General features: G+C 38.2%; 1 long non-coding RNA gene across 1 annotated transcript; it reads right to left on the bottom strand.

Moving 5' to 3' along the window:
• Positions 1-567: 567 nt before the first annotated feature.
• LOC129051210 (uncharacterized) lies at positions 568-21,375 on the bottom strand. The gene is made up of 5 exons (XR_008515297.2): positions 20,402-21,375; positions 18,385-19,406; positions 14,473-14,603; positions 11,361-11,504; positions 568-2,111 (listed from the first exon to the last, which is right to left on the bottom strand). It is a non-coding gene; the product is annotated as an uncharacterized LOC129051210 (long non-coding RNA).
• Between the last annotated feature and the right edge of the window lie 286 nt (positions 21,376-21,661).

The following is a 21,661-nucleotide window of genomic DNA, read 5'->3' as shown; positions in this document are numbered from 1 at the left end:
CTGCTCCTGCTGTCTAACCAGTCCCAATGAGATGAAACAGGTATCTCAGTTGGAAATGCAGAAATCGCCTGTCTTCTGAGTCGATCTTGCTGGGAGCTGTAAACCGAAGCTGTTCCTATTCAACCATCTTGGAAGTGACCCCCACATTTCTCATTTTCTAATGTGGACTAAGCATGCCACCAGGTTTGAAATAATTTTCTTCCATTAAAACACGTGTCTAGAGTCACTGCCTAGTCTGAAACTTGGTTGACTGATAATGACTCATGAGTTATTATACATTTTATGCATGAAAATAATCAATGCTTAATTTTCTTGGGTATAAAATATTCACAATGTTCATACATGAAAACAGAGGAAGGTTGTTTTCTGTGTTACCTCTCATATGATTGCAATTGCGTAATTATGACCACTATTTGTGCAACATTTTTTGTTGAATTATGGCCAGAAAATTTTCTTTTCTTTGATAAACTATTGTTCTGTTAAATTAAAAGGAAAACTTTGTCTATTTCTATTTTCAAATATATTCAATGCTTACTGAAATGATTCACTTAGTAGATGTTAGAAATTAGAATTTCAGTTTACTACACTCAAAAGTAGTAAATATAAGTAAATATGAGCAGTTTATTGGTGACACAATCACTTTTGTCAACAAATTCCATGATAGAAAGAATATTTTCATAAACATCTGATACCTCGTAGCAGATGATGTCTTTTGGAAATCCACTTTTCTTCTTGTTAAAACATCAACTTTATTTTGAAGAAATGATTTGTGTTTTTATTTTCCAGCTGTTTGGTAGCACATTACTAACAACCACTGTCACCACAGAAAAGGTCAACAATCTTTTTCACATTTGTACATGAGAAAATATTTCATTTATCTTTGAGACAAACTTGAATTTTGCAATAAAGAAAGAATGTAGAAAAATTCATAAATTTCACATTTTAAATAATCATCTTTATAATTTTGTTTGCTACCTTCTTTCAGATCTGATTAGGTAGTCATTGCTTCAACAGCCATGGAGAGCTCCAATTTATAGTGCAAGCTGGGCATGGTGGCTCACACCTGTAATCCCAACTCTTAGGGAGGCAGACGCGGGAAGATAGCTTGAGTCCAGGAGTTTGAGACCTGCCTTGGCAATATAGCGAGACCCCATTCTCCACAAAAGGGGAAAAAAAGCCAATTTATAGTGCAAGCATCTCTTTGCCCATTTGCTTGATCACATGGTAAACAATTAAAATTCACTTCAGCTGTTATTTTTTGGCAGTTTTTTTTTTCCAGTCACTTGTCTATATTATAAGTATTTATGTGAAACTAGACCATATAATCTGTATGTCCACACAATGATCTCACATAAACTACAGAATGTTACAGTGTGCTGAAAGTCCAGGAAAGTGTCAGTTCCATGCCAGCCTCTGGGCATGCTGAGTGAATAATAATATAGACCACCCTGGGTGCCCGAGTGTCTCTCATGGTGAATGGGTGTTGGCACCAGTATCAGTCCATGCCTAAATATTCCTAAATCTATCAAGTACCTTCTTTCTAACAGTTAACATTTTTAGAGAAGAGTAATCTTGCCTATTTTCCAACTTTTATCGGTACTCTTGGGATTCAACAGGAAATCACTTTCAAAAGGTTGATAATGCTGTAAGCCTGATTGATCGATATTCTTGCCCTCTTCCTTCAGGTATATTTTCCAGGTTTTATTTGTGGAATCTGATTTTGAGTAATATTTTTCTTGCATAAAATGTATGCAAGCAAAAAAACTGGCTGTTGGTTGTACAAATAGAATTTTTACACACAGTGTTAAGTATACTGTTATTCTTATCCACCAGACTCATCTCATCTTCCCACTGGTACCAGTTATTCTCCCTTCCCAGCCTCTGTGTCCAAAGGTGTGGCCATAGGAAGGAGTTCTGGCCAAGTTAATGTGGGTGGAAGCGACACTCACTTGGAACAGGCCTGGCCTGTGAAAACATCTTCCATGGGACTTTGTACATTTTTCTCTTTACAACTTCGCAGAATGAGACCAAGAACCACAGCCAGATTTGAAGACACATGTTGGCAGTGAGAAAGCCACCAATGCAAGATACCTGGGTCTTTGAATCTCTTTCTGGAAGAAAACAGAAAAGCAGAGTCACATGTTATTTGAAAGCCTGTGTTGCAGGGGCATATGCAGCAATAACTTTTGTATGATGTTCAGATAGTTCAGATGTGTTGCAGCAGCTAACTTTATATTAATGCATAAAAGTCTGTTACAAAGTATACTCAAGTTTGAGTGCAAAATTTCCTTCAAAATAATAGACACAACAAATATTCCCTGAATGTTTCAAAAGGGAGAGGAAAATATACATCATAAGGTTATTTAAGAAACATAGATCATGTCCTCAACTGTAATTTTTTTGGAAATTGAAGATGCACAAAATATTTACATATATTCCCAGGATTTAGTTTTATATATTTTACAAGTACAATGATATGAATGCAGATTGCTGCATTGATTAGAAAGGGTCATGACCATTTCTTCTTTATTTTCTGATTTTTCTTTGGCACGTTAAATGAGAGAAAAGTACATATATGTTTTCCCTCTGTCAAGTTCCAAGGCACACCTGGCTGTTTTTCATTATCTCAGGTACTTACTGATTCCTTGGACATACTTGGGCATACTTCTATATAGCAGTTCCCAAGTAGAGACAAGTGAGAAGACTTTCCACATTCATCTTCTGCTCAAGTTGTGATTGTGATACAGCCTAGTGATTTATCTCATTGGATCATATCCCTAATAGCACTGTAATCATCTGTGTCCTACAGGGTGAAGATCTGCAGAAGAATCTGATGGTGGAAATAAGTGGCTCGTGTCTTCCAGGTTTTCTTCTCTGTTCTAAGGAGAGTTGGAGCAGGTGCTGTCATTCAGGCATGATTGAAATGGATTCCTTTTGAATTCCACCTTGTCTCCAAGCCATGTCACAGCCAGATGAGCAGGAACACGTGGGCTTTGAGAATTTCAGCGGTTCAGCAGGAGGTCCAACAGAGGGCACCAGAAACCAAACAACAGTCCTCCTAAATGCACCAAAATGCATGTGCACCATGCAGGCAGAAGAGGCAGGTTTCTTAGTCTCCTCCTGGCCACTGGGTCACAGCACAGGATGCTAAGAGCTCACTTCATAGTGGTTGTTGGGCGCCCCCTGCTGGAACACCCATTGCAGTACTGAAATCCTGAATGCCCCAACTGATGTGCCGTCTTGGCTGGGGCATGCCTTGGATCCATAAAAACATAAAGTGAAGAAAAAATTATTCTTAAATTCATTGTCACTCTTTTTCACTCCTCGCCTTTCATCAGATGTAATACCTATCCAAAAAAACAGACCCAGAGAGGCTGTGGAAAGACCTTGGTGTACTAAGACATCTATCTTATGGACACAGCTTCTCACAGGGAGTTTGGAAACTTCTGGTCAATCTCTAACCCAAGTGAGCACAAGAATGGCTACTTCAGTCTATTTGGAGACTGGGAGCACACACTATGTATAAACCTGAGCACAAAAGCTTTGATGGAAAAGAGGGTGGGAGGTGATGGTTTACGCAAGTAGAGCTGCATCACTCTACTCCTATGTAAGGAAAGAAATGGTAGAAGGAAAACCATAGGGAGTTGAGATATCAGCATGCTTTAAATGGTGAACAGCCTTGGCTCCTTCATCTGTGTCCATATTCCAGCAGGTCTGAGTGAGTGAGCTGAGCTCAGGGGAAAGTGAACTCAACCCTCAAGACCTTTGGAAGAGTGGGCAGGGCTGTCCTTTCCCTCTCTTTTTTATATGAACACCAGAATTGTTCCTGTTCCCTTCCCCAAGAGAATTCATCTTCCAAAACTTAAATCCATTTAGGCCTAAATATTTAATATGAAAAAGTCAGCTGGGCAAGATGGCTCACGCCTGTAATCCCAGCACTTTGGAAGGCCGAGCTGGGCAGATCATCTGAGGTTGGGAGTTCAAGACCAGCCTGACCAACGTGGAGAAACCCCATCTCTACTAAAAATACAAAATTAGCCAGGCGTGGTGGCACATGCCTGTAATCCCAGCTACTTAGGAAGGCTAAGGCAGGAGAATTGCTTGAACCTGGGAGGCAGAGGTTGTGGTGAGCCAAGATCGCTCCACTGCACTCCAGCCTGGGCAACAAGACCAAAACTCTGTCTTGCCATCACTGGGGTGGTGCTTCTAGCTTACAAACAAAATGCATAGGAAGCCAATTGGGCCCTTTGCAATGTCAACTATGTTGACTGTAACTGTCTTGATTCCATTTCCTTTGCCCTCAACCTTAGCAGTCAAATGGGGCATATTTGGACATGCTGTGGTTGATGTTGACAGATTTTTGGCTTATTAGTGGGCTTATCAACAAGATGGACAGTTCTTTGCAACTTTTTGGTATCTTTTGTCTGCAGAAGACATGACAAATGACTACAAGAGTTCTCCATCTTTGATATGATGAAGTGTTTGCCATTGAATGCTTGTGTGCTGTTTCCCCAACACAGGCGTTAATGACTATGCCACAGCTTGTTGTCCATACAAACAAATCCAATGCTGTTCACTAGGGAGTGGGATGGAGTAAGGCGCAGCATAAACCCGAGTCCTAGTCCCAGAAAGCAGAAGTGGCAGCAGCAAGAGCCAAGGGCCACCACAGAAAAGTGGGGAGGGGCTGTCCCTCCAATGTCTAGGGTCCACACCCATGGCAGCCACAGGCTGGCAACCAGGCAAGAAGAGATTTGCCCTGAGCTGGGAGAGTTTGGGGAGTGCCTTCTCCACCAGCAGCAGCTCACAAGATTCAGGACATAGAAAGGGCTGGGCAGCGGGTGCGTGGTCCACCCTTCTGCCTGACTCCATTGGTCACGAGTTTTCTAAGTGAATAATATGATTACAAAGAAGACGGTTTTATCACATTTCAAGCTTATACACCATTTACTTCAATTTCCTTTATATTATTATTTATTTATATTTCTTTACTCTTGCATATTAATAGTGAGTATGCTTGTGGTTCCCAATATAAATGGAAATGGTACTAGTATTTTGCCATTGTAGAATGACATTGTTTATTCATTTTTTGAAAAGTGTTTAAGTCATTTCATTCCATTTCTAGTATACTTTTTGTTAGAAATATCTATCAATTATTTTTCTTTCATCATCTATTGAGATGATTGCAATGCTTTTCTCTTTTAAAATGGGGATTGCACCATTGAGTTTTCTGAGACTGAATCTCTTTTACTATTGCATTTATTTGCTTAGGTTATATTTTTCTTATGTTTGGTGACTTGTCTTTGCAAATACATTATCCAGATGTTTTTCCATTTCCATTCATATGTAATATTTTGCACCATTTATATGTAATATTTCCATTTCCATCCATATGTAATATTTTGCACCATGAGGGTTTAGTATTAATGCTTTGCTAAATTAATAAAAATGAACCATTGAGAGTTCCATTTTGGTGCCCTGTGGTCTGGAATTATTTTAAAACCCATTAAAATTTAATGATATGTTCTGTAAAGGTTAGCTAGAACTCAGCTATGAAAATAATCTTATTGCCTGTATTACTGTAGCTGATACTCACCTTTCTGATATGATAATTCATCTATTCAAGCTTAACACTCCTAGAGTTATTTTTTATCTGTTTTAAATTTCATTCAAAAATACTCTCTCTTCTTGGTCCTTAAATTGATTGGTAAAAATTGCATGATGTATTCTTAAAAATTGCGTAATGTATTCTTAAAAATTGCATGATGTATTTATTCTTTTTTCAATCTCTTCTGTAGTTGTGGTTCTTTTTCTTTACTAATATTGTAGTTTCACTTGGCTTTTTTTTTCACTTACTGAAATTTGAGAGCAATTTATTTCACTTGTATTTCCAAAATTTCACTTTTGGTTATATTTATTTCTTATATTGGTTTTATATTTCCTCAGTTTTTCACTGTAAATAACATTTTAAAATATTTTAAGACAAGTGTTTTTATTTTCTTTTTCTTATTTCTTAACAGAAATACTGGGTTTAAATCTGAGTACTTCAGCTTTAAATAAAAGACTATCACTCTGTTTCTCTTTAGCCTTGCCAAGAAGGGTCCTTTTAAACCGGTTTCTCCATGACGTATTTTTTATTTTCTCTTTTTTCAAAAATGTGCTTAACTTCTAACATGTTTTTGTTATCTTTTACATATTTACTTCTATTTTTGTTGGAATGTAATTAAAGAATATGGACTATACACTCAGCTTTTTAAAATGTTAAACTTTTATTTGTGTCTAATACATGATCATTTTTGTAAATGTTCCCATGTATAGTTGAATAAAATCCATATTTTCTATTTGAGGTATTTAAAGTTCTACTACCTAATGCTATCATATTATTGCACCCCAAAGCCTAAAATTGTATAATACACAGTAAGAACTTAGTGGATACATAAATTCTGCTAATTTCTTTACTTTTTGGTCAACCAAATTGGTCAAAATCTGAATCAGATTATGGCAGAGAATGCTATTTGTCCTCTAATATCTATTATCTTTTTTGCTGGGCACATGGCCTCCAAGATAGAATCCAAATGCCCTAGCCTCCCTTGGAGTAATGTGAGGCCATTAAATTGTGTCCAGTAAGATGTCAGTGAAAAACATGTAAGGAAATTCTGTGCCATTTTCTTAGGAATAAGCTACTTTCCTTCTGCACCGTCTTTCTCCCTTCCCAAGTGATTAGTTTAGAAGAACTTGGTGGTGGTGAGCCAGCTTCTAGCATGCAATCCAGAGACTGCGAAGGTTGTAGAAGAAGCCCAAAATACAGGTTGACTTTCAGAAGCAGAGATAACAACTATCCTGTACAGTTTACCAACAAAAACCTTTTAAAAAATTGTGGCAGAAAACAAGTAACAGGGAACTCCCAGTTTCCAAAGCAGCAGATAAAAAGCTCAGAAGTCACCACTCCTGAACAGCAAGTAAAAAGAGAACAAAATGAAAAATAAACAATTCTAACACTTCTTAGATCATCAAGAAAGAAGAGGTACAAGATAAACCCATGCTCCCAAAATTGGAGCGACAGAGAGGCAGATACAAAAAAACCAGATCTTACAGGAGCAGAAGCCTCTGTGGGAACAGGCTCTGGTACAGAAAAACCTGAACTGTAATTGTTGAATTGCTGATGGCTCAGTGAGGACAAGTCTGAGAGTAAATGCTTCAGGCGGACTTGAAAATCAGCTCCCCTGCACCCCTCTCACCCACAGACACATACTTTTGTGTGTTTTATTGTCTAGAGTTCCCCCAGGCTGTCTGAGTGAATTTCAGAGAAAACTCACCCTTCTGCTTTTGGAAAGTAGTGGAAGGGCAGGGGATGGAGAAACAATTTTGAAATACAACAGAGCATTCTGTTCTTCATAGCATATTGTACTCTAAGGAGAAGCTATGTAACCAGAGCCTAACTTGCTGGGGTTTTATGGGAATCAACTGGTCTAAATTGAAGGCAATACCCAACTCCAACCAAATTTAGCATCCTAGGTGACTGCAGAAAAATATCTAACTCCAGCCCCCTCAACTCATCATGTTTCACCTAAAAAGAGGGTGTGGGTTACAAAAAGTACTCGTGAAGTTCACAGTCCAGAGGCACAGGTTCACCAAAATAATGAAATCTAACCACAGGACTATAGAACAATTCCTACCCCCCACACCTTATCACCACATTACCAAAGCCCTGTTTACAGCAGTTTGCTACACACAGTGCATCAAGCAAAAATTGCAAGGCATACTAAAAGGCAAAAACCAACCAATCAATCAATCAGGTTGAAGAATTATAAGACTGAGAATTTAAAACAACTGCAGTTAATATGCTATAAATATTAATGGACAAAACTGACAGTATGCAGGAACATATGAGTGAAATTTTTAGGGTTTTTCAGGTATACAATCATATCATCAGCAAAGAGAGATAGTTTGACTTCTTTTCCTATTTGGATGTCTTTTATTTCTTTTCTTGCCTGATTGCTCTGGTTAGGACTTCTTGTACTATGTTAAATGAGAGTAATGAGAGTGAGCATTCTTTTCTTGTTCTGGCTCTCAAGGGAAATACTTTCAAATTTTGCGTATTCATTATGATGTTTGGTCTGAGTTTGACGTAGATGGCTCTAATTATTTTGAGGTGTATTCCTTTGATGCCTAGTCTGTTGAGGGTTTTTTATCATGAACGGAGGTTGGATTTCATCAAAAGCTTTTTTCTTATCTATTGATATGATCCTATGGATTTTGCTTTTAAACCTGTCTATGTGGTAAATCACATTCAGTGATTTGCATACGCTGAATGAGCCTTGGATCTCAATAATAAAGCCTACTTGGTCATGGTGAATTAACTTTTTGATATGCTGCTGGATTCAGCTTTCTAGTATTCTATTGAACATTTCTGCATCTATGTTCATCAGGCATACTGGCTGGATGTTTTCTTTTCTCATTGTGTCTGTCAGATTTTGTTATCAGGCTGATGCTGGCTTCATAAGATGAGTTAGAAAGGAGCCTCCTTTACAGATGCCCTCTCTCACCATTCCTATTCAACATAGCATTGGAAGTTTGGGCCAGGGCTATCAGGCAAGAGAAAGAAATAAGGGTATTCAAACAGGAAGGCAGGAAGTCAAATTGTCTCTCTTTGCAGATGAAATGATTGTATATTTAGAAAACCCCATCGTCTCAGCCCAAAATCTCCTTAAGCTGATAAGCAACTTCAGCAAAGTCTCAGGATACAAAATCAATGTGCAAAAATCACAAGCATTCCTATACACCAATAATAGACAAACAGAGAGCCAAATCATGAGTGGATTCCCATTCACAATTGCTACAAAGAGAATTAAATACCTAGAAATCCAATTTAAAAGGGATATGAAGGACCTCTTCAAGGAGAACTACAAACCACTGCTCAAGGAAATAAGAGAGGACACAAACAAATGGAAAAACATTCCATGCTCATGGATAGGAAGAATCAATATTGTGAAAATGGCCATACTGCCCCAAGTAATTTATAGATTCAGTGCTATCCCCATCAAGCTACCACTGACTTTCTTCACAGAGTTAGAAAAAAACTACTTTAAATTTCATATGGAACCAAAAAAGTGTCTGTATAGCGAAGATAATCCTAAGCCAAAAGAACAAAGCTGGAAGCATCACATTACCTGACTTCAAACTGTACTACAAGGCTAAAGTAACCAAAACAGCATGGTACTAGTACCAAACAGATATATAGACCAATGGAACAGAAAAGAGGCTGCAGAAATAATGCCGCACATCTACAACCATCTGATCTTTGACAAGCCTGACAAAAACAAGCAATGAGGAAAGTACTCCCTCTTTAATAAATGAAGTTGGGAAAACCAGCTAGCCATATGCAGAAAACTGAAACTGGACCCTTTCCTTACACTTTATACAAAAATTAACTCAAGATACATTAAAGACTTAAATGTAAAACCTAAAACCATAAAAACCCTAGAAGAAAACCTAGGCAATACCATTCAGGACATGGGCATCGGCAAAGACTTCATGACTAAAACACCAAAAGCAATAGCAACAAAAGCCAAAATTGACAAATAGGATCTAATTAAACTAAAGAGCTTCTGCACAGCAAAAGAAACTAGCATCAGAGTGAACAGGCAACCTACAGAATGGGAGAAAATTTTTACAATCTGACAAAGGCCTAATATCCAGAATCTACAAAGAACTTAAATTTACAAGAAAAAAACAAACAACCCCATCAAAAAGTGGACAAAGGATATAAACAGACACTTCTCAAAAGAAGACATTTATGTGGCCAACAAACAAATGAAAAAATGCTCATCATCACTGGTCATTAGAGAAATGTATATCAAAACCACAGTGAGATACCATCTTGCGCCAGTTAGAATGGTGATCATTAAAAAGTCAGGAAACAACAGATGCTGGAGAGGATGTGGAGAAACAGGAACACTTTTACACCGTTGGTGGGAGTGTAAATTAGTTCAACCATTGTGGAAGGCAGTGTGGTGATCCCTCAAGGATCTAGAACCAGAAATACCATTTGACCCAGCAATCCCATTACTGGGTATATACCCAGAGGATTATAAATCATTCTACTATAAAGATATATGCACACGTATGTTTACTGCAGCACTGTTCACAATAGGAAAGACTTGGAACAAACCCAAATGCCCATCAATGATAGACTGGATAAAGAAAATGTGGCATATATACACCATGGAATACTATGCAGCCACAAAAAAGGATGAGTTCATGTCCTTTGCAGGGACACGGATGAAACTGGAAACCACCATTCTCAGCAAACTAACACAAGAACAGAAAACCAAACACCCATGTTCTCACTCATAACTGGGAGTTAAACAATGAGAACACATGGACACAGGGAGGAACATCACACACCAGGGCCTGTTGGGGGGTGGGGACTAGGGGCTAGGGGAGGGATAGCATTAAGAGAAATACCTAATGTAGATGACGGGTTGATGGGTGCAGCAAACCACCCTAACGCATGTATACCTATGTAACAAACCTTCATGTTCTACACATGTCCCAGAACTTAAAGTATAATAATTAAAAAAAAGAAAGCAAGGAGCCTCCTCTGCAACTATCTTTGGTATACTTTCATTAGGATTGGTACTAGTTCTCTTTTTATATCTGATTGAATTTGGCTGTAAATCCATCTGGTCCAGGGCCTGTTTTGGTTGCTATTTTCATTACTGATTCCATTTCAGAACTTGTTATTATGATTTTCAGGCTTTCAGCTGATAAACAACTGTAGTAAAGTTTCAGAATACAAAATCAATGTACAAAAATTCGTAGCATTTCTTTTTTTTTTTTTTTTTTTTGAGACAGAGTCTTGCTCTGTCGCCCACGCTGGAGTGCAGTGGCGCAATCTCGGCTCACTGCAACCTCCACCTCCCGGGTTCAAGCAATTCTCCTGCCTCAGCCTCCCGAGCAGCTGGGACTACAGGTGCCCACCACCACTAATTTTTTTAATTTTTAGTACAGACAGGGTTTCACCGTGTTAGCAAAGACGGTCTCCATCTCCTGACCTCATGATCTGCCTAGCTTGGCCTCCCAAAGTGCTGGGATTACCGGCATGAGCCACCGCACCCGGCCAAAAATTAGTAGCATTTCTGTACACCAATAATATTCAGGCTGAGAGCTAAATAAAGAACACTATCCCATTTACAGCAGCTACACAAAATTGAAGTGACTAGGCATACAGCAAACTGAAGAGGAAAGTTACAAAACACTGCTGAAAGAAATCAGAGTTGAACCCCCACCCCCCCAAAAAAGGAAAAACATTCCATAGGTCATGGATTGAAAGAATCAATATCATAAAATGGCCATACTACCTGCGTTAGGCTGTTCTTGCACGGCTTTAAATATCTGAAGCTGAGTAATTTGTAAGAAAAAGATTTAGTTGGCTCACGGTTCTGCAAGTGATACAGGAAGCATATTGGCATCTGCTTCTGGAGAAGCCTCAGGAAGTTTCCAGTCTTGGTGGAAGGCAAGTGGGGAGCAGGCACATCACACGGCAACAATGGAAGCAAAAGAGAGAGAGAGACAGAGTTGGGGTGAGGTGCCATGCACATTTAAATGACCAGATCTCACAAGAAGTCTATCACAAAGACACCAAGCCATGAGTAATCTGCCTTCATGATGCAAGCACCTCCCACCAAGTCTCACCTCCAGAAGTGGAAATTACAAAGCAACATGAGATTTCTGTGGAGACAAATATCCAAACTATATCATTTCACCCTGGCCCCTCCAAAATCTCTTGTCCTTCTCACACTGCAAACTGCAATCATGCCTACCCAAGTCTCCAAATGCCTGAACTCATTCTAGCATTAACTCAAAAGTGCAAACTCCCATCTAAGACAAGGCAATTCTCTTTGACCTATGAGCCTCTAAAGTCAAAACCAGGTTATTTACTCCAAAGGTACAATGGGGGTGTATAGGCATTGGGTAAACATTCCCATTCCAAAAGAAACAAATTACCCAAATGAAAGGGGCTACAGGCTCCATGTAAGGCTGAAATCCAGCAGGGCAGTCATTAAATCTCAAAGCTCCAAAATAATCTCATTTTACTTTGTGTCACAAATCCAGAGCACACTGGTGCAAGGGATGGGCTGCCAAGCCCCTGAGGCTGCTCTCACAGGCTGGAGTTGAGTGCCTGTGGCCTTTCTAGGCACAGGATGCAAACTGCAAATGGACCTACCATTCTAGGGGATAGAGGAAAGTGGCCCCCTTCTCACAGCTTCACCACACAATGCCCCAGTGGCGACTCTGTGAAGGGTCTCCAACCCCACATTTCCTCTCCACACTGCTCTAGCAGAAATCCTCTGTGAGGCGTCTGCTCTGGTAGCAGCCTTCTGCCTGGACACCCGGGCTTTTCCATACATCCTCTGAAATCTAGGTGGAAGCTGTGAAGCTTCATTTACTCTTGCAGTCTGTGCTCCTGCTTAGGCAGGAGTGACAGTGGCTAAGATGTGGGGAGCAGTGTCTGGAGACTGCACAGGGCAGTGGGGCCCTTGGACTGGCCGACAAAATAGTTAGGTCCATTTAGGCCTCAGGGGAAGAAAGAAAAAGGCCTGCTAGGCCGGGCGCAGTGGCTCACGCCTGTAATCCCAGCATTTCGGGAGGCTGAGGCAGGCAGATCACCTGAGGTCAGGAGTTCAAGACCAGCCTGACCAACATGGAGAAACCCTGTCTCTATTAAAAATGCAAAATTAGCCAGGTGTGGTGGCACACGCCTGTAATCCCAGCTACTCGGGAAGCTGAGGCAGAATTGCTTGAACCCGGGAGGCGGAGGTTGTGGTGAGCTAAGATCATGTCATTGCACTCCAGCCTGGGCAACAAGAGCAAAACTCTGTCTCAAAAAGAAAAAAAAGAAAAGAAAAAAAGCCTGCTGTGACGGTCTCTGAAATGCTTTTGAGGTCTTTTTCCCATTGTCTTGGCTGTTAGCACTTGGCTCCTTTATACTTACGCAAAAACCTCCAGTGCATGGTTGCTCTACAGGCTGACTGAATTATTCTGCTAAAAATGGTCTTTTCTACCACATGGCCAGGCTGCAAAATTTCCAAACTTTTATGCTCTGCTTCCCTTTTGAATGTAAATTCCAACTTTAAGTCATTCTGTTGGAAGCAGCCAGGCCACCTCTTGAATGCTTTTGCTGCTTAGAAACTTCTTCCACCACATACCCTATATACCTGCTCTCAAGCTCAAACTTCCACAGACTCCCACGGCATGAACAGAATGCAGCCAATCTCTTTGCTAAGGCATAACACACATGATCTTTTCCCCAGTTCCCATTAAGGTCATCATTTCTATCTGAGACCTCGACAGCATGGTCTTCACTCTCATTATCAGCATTTCGGTCACAACCATTTGGGAACCCAAAATACCTGAGACAGGTCTCAGTCAATTTAGAAAGTTTATTTTGCCAAAGTTGAGGATGTGTGCCCATGACACAGTCTCAGGAGGTGCTGCCAACATGTGCCCAAGGTGTTTGGTTCTATACATTTCAGGGAGACATGAGACATCAGTCAATATATGTAAAATGTACATTGGTTCTATCTGGAAAGGCGGGATGACTCAAAGTGGCAAGAGGGATTCTGGTTCGTAGACAGATAAGAGATAGGTCATAAGAGGATTAGTTGAGTCTTGTGTTAGTTCAGTCCCTGCAGTTAACTTCTGTTCTGCTTGATAGTCATAAACATTTCAGCTTTCCATGGGAGCCCTGGAAGTTTTTTCCCTATTCTAGTGTCACTATCTCAAAACCTGCATTCCAGAGCACCTGTCAGAGTCCTATGCTGATTATAAAACCACCTTTTGAAAAGGACAAAAGTAAAACAACTATTGATGACAAAAATCTTTTAAAAAGTCATAAAGACACAGTAACAAGAAAACTTGGTTACTTCAGTGGCATACAGCAATTTTACACAGAAGAAAAGGCAGGTTTGCCCTAAGCAGTTCTGAGCTTGACTTTCCCTTTGGCTTAGTGATTTGGGGGCCCCAAATTTATTTTCCTTTCACATATTTAACCATTCTCTATGAAGTTCAAATTTTCCCTCATCTTCCTGTCTTCTTCTGAGTGCTCCAAACTCTCCCAAACTCTACCGATTACCCAGTTCTAAAGCTGCTTCCACATTTCTTGGTATCTTCATAGCAATGCCACACTACTCAATACCAATTTTCTGTATTAGCCCATTCTTGCACCGCTATGAAGAAATACCTGAAACTGGGTGATTTATAAGAATAGAGATTTAATTGGATTATGGATCTGCAGGCTGTACAGAAAGCATAGTGGCATCTACTTCCGGAGAGGCCTTGGGAAGCTTCATTCCCATCTTGGCAGACAGCAAAGAGGGAGCAGGCCCATCCCATGGTGAGAATGGGAGGGGACAGAGAGAGAGAGAGAGAGAGAGAGAGAGAGACTGAGGTGGGGGAGGTGCCACCGCATACCTCTAAATGATCAGATCTCACAAGAACTATCATGAAGACAGCACCAAGCTGTGAGGGATCCACCCTCATGGTTCAAACACCTCCTGCCAGGATCCACCTCCAGCATTGGGATTTATAATTCAACACAAGATCTGGGTAGAAACAAATATCCAAACTGTATCATTACACAGACAATTTACAGATTCAATAGTACTACTTTCAAAGTACTCCTTTCAAAAAAATATCATTTTTTGCCAAATTAGAGAAAAGTATTCTAAAATTCATATAAAAGCAAAAAAGAACCTGGATAGCCAAAGCAATTCTAAGCATAAAAAGCAAAACTGGAGTCATCACACTACTCAACTTCACACTACTCTATAAGGTAACAGTAACCAAAACAGCATGGTACTGGTACAAAAGCAGACACATAAACTAACGGAAGAGAATGGAGAACTCAGAAAGGAAGCTGCACACCTACAATCATCTGATCTCTGGCAAAGCTGACGAAAACAAGCAATAGGGAAATGATCCCCTGTTCAATAAATGGTGCAGGGATAACTGGCTAGCCATATGTAGAAGATTGAAGCTGGACTCCTCCCTTCCACAATATAAAATTATTTACTCAAGGCCGGGCACAGTGGCTCACACCTGTAATCCCAGCACTTTGGGAGGCCAAGGCAGGTGGATCACTTGAGGTCAGGAGTTCGAGACCAGTCTGCCCAACGTGGTGAAACCCTGTGTCTACTAAAAATCCAAAAATTAGTTGGGCGTGGTGGCACACATCTGTAATCCCAGCTACTCTGAAGGCTGAGGCAGGAGAATCTCTTGAACCCGGGAGGCAGAGGTGGCAGTGAGCTAAGATTGCGCCACTGCACTCTAGCCTGGGCGACAGTGTGAGTGAGACTCCATCTCAAAATACATAAATAAATAAAATGAAATTATGCACTCAAAATGGATTAAAAATTTAAATGTAAGACTTCAAACTGTAAAAATTCTACAAGAAAACCTAGGAAATATCCCTGACATCAACTTTGGCAAATAATTGTTGGCTAAGTCAACAAAAGCTATTACAACAAAACCAAAAATGGACAAGTAAGACCTAAGCAAATTAGAGCTTCTGTAGAGCAAACTGAACTATCAATAGAGGAAACAGACAACATACAGAATGGGATAAAATATTCACCCCAGCTATGCATCTGACAAAGTTGTAATGTTTAGAATCTGTAAGGGACTTAAGTCAACAATCAAAAAAAAAATAATCCTGCTAAAAGTGGGAAAAGGACACAAACAGACACTTTCCAAGAAAAACTATACAAGTAGCCCACAAACATGAAAACATGTTTATCATCACTAATCATCAGAGAAATGCAAATCAAAACCACAATGAGATACCATCCCACACCAACCAGAATGACTGTTACTAAACAGTCAACAGCAGACACTGGTGAGGCTGTAGAGAAATGGTAACACCTACACACTGTTGGTGGAAATATAAATTAGTTCAGCCACTGTGGAAAGCAGTCTGGAGATTTCTCAAAGAACTTAAAACAGGGCTACTATTGAACTAAGCAATCCCCTACTGGGTATCTACCCAAAACAAAATACTTCATTCTACCAAAAAGCCACATGCTCACGGATGTTCATCACAGCATTAATCACAATAGCAAAGACTCTGAAAAAGCCATGAAGATAGAATATTTGAAAAAATAAAAACACTGATTTTTGTTATTCTTGAATGATCTAACATACAACAGTTTGTTCAAAGTGATAGCAATGTATTTGATTATGTATGCTTATGTGTGTGGTAAACCAAGAGTATCTGGGACAAGTCTCAATCAGTAGGATGTTCATTTTGCCAAGGCTAAGGACACACCTGTGACACAGCCTCAGGAGGTCCTGACATTTTCCCAAGGTGGTCGGGGCACAGCTTGGTTGTATACATTTCAGGGAGACATGGGACATCAACCAATATATGTAAAATGTACATTGGTTCCATCCGGAAAGGCAGGACAACTCAAAGTGGTGAGGAGCCTTCTGGGTCATAGGTAGATAAGAGACAAATGGTTGCATTCTTTTGAGATTCTGATTAACCTTTCCAAAGGAGTCAAGCAGATATGCATTTATCTCAGTGAGCAGAGGGATGATTTTGAGTTCCTTGTCTACAAGGAAATTCCTTGTGGACAAATTGTGAGAAAGGTATGCAGCTTTTTAATCTTAGTAACTATCTTTTTAAGGAATAGAATGGGAGGCAGGTTTGCCCCAAGCAGTTCCCTTTCACTTAGTGATTTTGGGGTCCCGAGATTTATTTTCCTTTCACTGTGTGAGTGTATGTATTTTTTAAAAGAACATATATATTATATATTCTTATATTCTATATTCTCATATATATATTATATTCTCATATAATATATATATATATATTCTTATGCATAATTCCAATGAAAGACAGCAATGATATAAAAGACAGGGATGAGGATTTAGAATTATGTTTTTATCAGGTACTCACACTACCATGAAGTGGTATAGTATTATTTGAAAGTAAAGTTGAATTAGTTGTAGATGTATATTGAAAACCTTAGGGCAACCACTTAAAAAAGTAATGAAGTATAATAACATGCTAAGAAAGGAGAGAAAATATAGTCATAAGGAATGCTCAATTAAAACCACAAAAGGCAGAAAGGATGAAAGAGAAAAACAGAAACAAAGAACAAGGGGAAAAATTTAAAAAGTAACAATTTGGTAGATAGTAGATATTAATCCCACTATATCCATAACCACTTTGAATGTGAATGGTCTAAATGCATCTATTAAAACACAGATATGGTCAGAGTGGTTCAAAAAACAAGAACTAACTATACATTGTCTATAAGTAGCCCTCTTCAATATAAAGGCACATATAGATTAAAAGTAAATGGATGGTGAGAAACATACATTGTGCTAACACTAATGCAAAAAAAAGGCAGGAGTAGTAGATATTAGTTTTAGACAGAGCCAACTTTCACAGCAAGGAAAGTTATCTGGGATAAAGAGGGGCATTACATAGTGATAGTGGGGTTAATTACCTAACAAGATATAATAATTCTTCATGGATATATACTTAACAATATATTATCAAAATATGTGAGAAAAATGTTAGCAAGAACTGCCAGGAGAAACAGATGAACCCACCATGAGAGTGGAGACTTCAACACCCCTTTATCAGAAGTTAGCAGATCCAGCAGGCAGATAGTCAGTAAGCATAGTCGAATTCAACAAAACACCTTCAATCAAATAAATATAATGGACATCTACAGACCAATTCATTCACCATTAGAAGAACACACATTTCTTCTCAAATTCACAAGGAACACATCAAGATAGACCACATTCTGGGCTATAAAACACACTTAAACAAATTTTAAGAAACAAAAATCTTCTCATGACTGCTCTCAGGCCTAAACTAGAAATCAATAACAGGAAGGTAAGTGGAAAATCCCAAATACTTAGACACTAAACAATACACTTCTAAATAACACATGGGTGAAAGAAGAGATCTCAAGAGACATTTTAAAATATTCTTAGCTAAATGAAAATGAAAACATAACTTTTCAAAATTTGTAGGAGGATGCAATAGTACTTTGAGGAAAATTTATAGCGCTGAATGCATATATCAGACAAGAAGAAAGTTCTTAAATCAGCCATTAAAACTTCCACTTTAGAAAACAGAAAAAGAAGAGTAAATAAAATCCAAAGCAAGCAGAGTAAAAGAAATAATGAAAATAAGAGATATCATTAAAATTGAAAACAGAAAACCAACAGAGAAAGTCAATAAAACCAACAGCTAGTTCTTTGAGAAAATCAGTAAAACCAATAAGCTACCTAAGAAAAAGGAGAGGGGACACAAACGTCTAACTTCAGAAATGAAAGAGGGAAATCACTACATCACCTACATACCTACTCGATGGATATTAAGGCCAGTTCCTAGAGATTCCTTTTCCTTTGATTGGGCCATGATCCCCTGGTTCTTTGTATGCCAAGTTATGCTTTGGCTGAGATTTGTCATTTAAAAAAAAACAACCATTTTTCTCATGACTGGCTTCATACAAGATAAGACCTTCACCAATGAGCCAGGCTATATATTCTGGAAGCTTCTCTAACCTCCCTGGGGATGTATCTTCTCTGGACGTGTGCGCATACTTTTCCAATCAGCAATGTTTGCTTGTTTCTTTCTCAGAAGCTCATAATCTCTTGCTCCTTTGGTGTCTGTATGCAGTCCCACAGGTTTTCTGGTGCTGCAACAGGCTGCTGAGATCTCCTTTCTTCTCAGTGGCCCCCACTTATTCAGAGTAGGTGGATTCCCCTTTAGTACTCCAAGTCATGCAAGACAGAAATCAGGCACTCAGGTAGCACCCTGAAAAGCCAGATTGTCAAACTTCTGTTCCCCTTTTCTCTTCCACTCCCAAGGGAGAAGCCAACAGTTGAACATTTTCTCCTGGTTACACCAAACAGTGCCCACTTGGGGAAAGGGCTGAAATTCAACAGCTTTTCTTGCCCATTCCAAGGCAGCTGTTCTTTGTTTTCCACTTGCCCGGGGTACTGATGACTTCTGGAGTTTTCATAAAGCCTTTTAGGTTGCAGTCAAGATGTCAGCCAGGGAGGGCTATAGTCATCCAACAGTTTGGCTGGGGCTGGAGGGTCCATTTCCAAGATGACTCAGTCCTATGGTTGTTAGCTAAAAGCCTCTCAGTTCCTCGCTACATGGACCTCCTCACAAAGCTGCTTCAAAGTCTTCACCACATAGCAGTTGGCTTTTCCTGGAGCAGTTGATTCCGGAGGAAGGTGGGAGGAGAAAACTGTAGTGCCTTTCCTTACCTCATCTCCTAAGTCACAAACTGTCACATCCACTTTTTTCTATTCACTAGAAATGTGCCCTAAATCTAGGCCATATTCAAGGGGAGACGATTTAGGCTCCACTTCTTAAAGGAAAAAAAAAGTTCAAATAAAGGTTAACACATTTTAAAATATACATAAAAATCACCACAAATATTAAACTTTAGTCATAAACATGTTCCAATTTACTCTATCCTTATATATTATCAAATGATTTACAAACCAAGAGAATGTCCAAATGCATTGGATTTAATATAGGCATTTGTTTTATTACTTTAACATCTATAAAGATAATCTAAAATGTGTACTTAAAAAAATTAGGCAGTTTTTGGATTCCTGTCTTCTTTCTAGTTTTCTCTGTGTCTGAAGAAAACAAGAGTTTATAATTTTAATTAAAGCTGGTAATTAATAAAAATAATAATTAAGACTATATTTGGTATAATAATTCAATCTGACGCCCACATTAAAAAATATATAAATAAAAATATAAAGACTATATTTGGTATAGTAATTAGAAAACATTAATATGTATACTGGCAAAGATAATGATAAGGGAAGTTAATTTACTAAAAACGGTAATTTAACATAAAAAGGTACATGTAACATATGTACTTTAAATTCAACTATGATTAATTATATCTTTAAATTAAGGTTGTAATTTCATTATGCATTTACATACTTATCAACTTATGCATGTCTAAACATATAAAAATATACTACCATTAATTGTTAAAGTCTGTGTGTGTTAAAGAAGAAATATGTTATACACCATATTAGTGGATTTACTCATTTTTTAAAAAGCTTACAAATGCAATAAAAATTGTTATTTGGATTACATACACAGAATGAAATTATACTTTGAATTTTTTTATATTGTGACCAAATTATTCTGTACTCAGATAACAGAGATTCCCTTTTAACAACAAAATTGTGTGGGAACTCTCTGTATTTCTGGTAAACTCTTGAAAGTTTTTGAATTTTTAAACAATATTCTAACATGAGTATTTAAAGATCATAGCTACTGATTATTTTTAAATATTGTTTAGAATACTTGTATTTTGTTTATGCAACTATGACTTACATTCATGTCTTGCTTCATCGAATTACTATTCTTGATGTTGTCTTTGCTTTATCTGGCCCTAAATATGCAATAATAAAATTGCCCAAATGAATTTTATGCCTGTACTATCACAAGATTTCCAAGAATAACCACCAGATGACACAAAATTGTGCTCTTTGACTTATAAATAGAAGAATAAAATAATGAGGTTTGTTTTGGCAACCTCCAAATTTACTCAAAAATGTTGTGAAAACTTTTATCAAATTTAAGACAGATCCCAGAGAAGAACATCAAACTCATTTCATTTTATGCCTGTGTTCTACCAGACCTCGAAAAAGAAATCATATGTCACTTAAAATTTTAAAAGCAAAGAAAAAGATCAAACATTTTAAAACTCATATAGGGAGTCTAAGATGATCATGACTGGATACAAAGTAAATACTGAAAAAAGTCAATGGCTTTCCTTGATATATGCTATAAACAAACAGAAAAAAGAAAACAGGATTATAATCACAATGGGAAAAACAGCTATCGAATTTATAGAAATGAAGTAAGAAATATATAAGATACACTTGAAGTAGTCAAGAAAACTTTCATAAACCTAAATCCTGAATTAGAAAACTTAAAAAATAGAGATGACCTTTGTCCCAAAGTTTATATCTAAAAGGCTGAAATTTTAATCACATGGCAGTTTGTGTGTGATTTGATAAAATATTTCAAAGTTTATGTAAAAAATAAGCCCATGTAAAAATAGCCACTTTTTGTCCAAAAGAAAAGAAAGAGAATAACAGGGAGTGGAGGCCTGCCTCTACTGGTTACCAGGGATATTACAATCCTAGGGTAGTGTGCTGATACAAAACACATTCATGGCAGTCAGACATGACTTATAGATAAGACTTTCAAAGACGACAAATGGAGCATTTGAAATCAGTAGAGAATGGAATTGTTTTGAGAAAGTTGGCTATGTGGAATTTGAGAAAACCCATAATAAATTCCAACTAACATAAAGACTTTGATATGAAAATAAAATCATTTCTACAAGAAAGTAATTCTTTATATCCTTGTAGTAAGTAATGCCTTTTACTTACGACATGAAATACAAATATCGTGAAGTTAAAAATGAACAAATTTTGCTACCTAAAAAGTAAAACCTCCCCTTTAAGCAAAATATTGATAAATAATGTTAAAGGCAAGTGATAGACTGGAAGGGATTATTTGCAATGTATGTAAAACAAAAAGGTAATATTTAGAATATATGTAGTTCATTCAAATTACTAAGAA

This window comes from Pongo abelii, chromosome 19, assembly GCF_028885655.2.
Source record: "Pongo abelii isolate AG06213 chromosome 19, NHGRI_mPonAbe1-v2.0_pri, whole genome shotgun sequence".
NCBI lineage: Eukaryota > Metazoa > Chordata > Mammalia > Primates > Hominidae > Pongo > Pongo abelii.
This window is presented reverse-complemented; position numbering and strand designations above follow the sequence as displayed.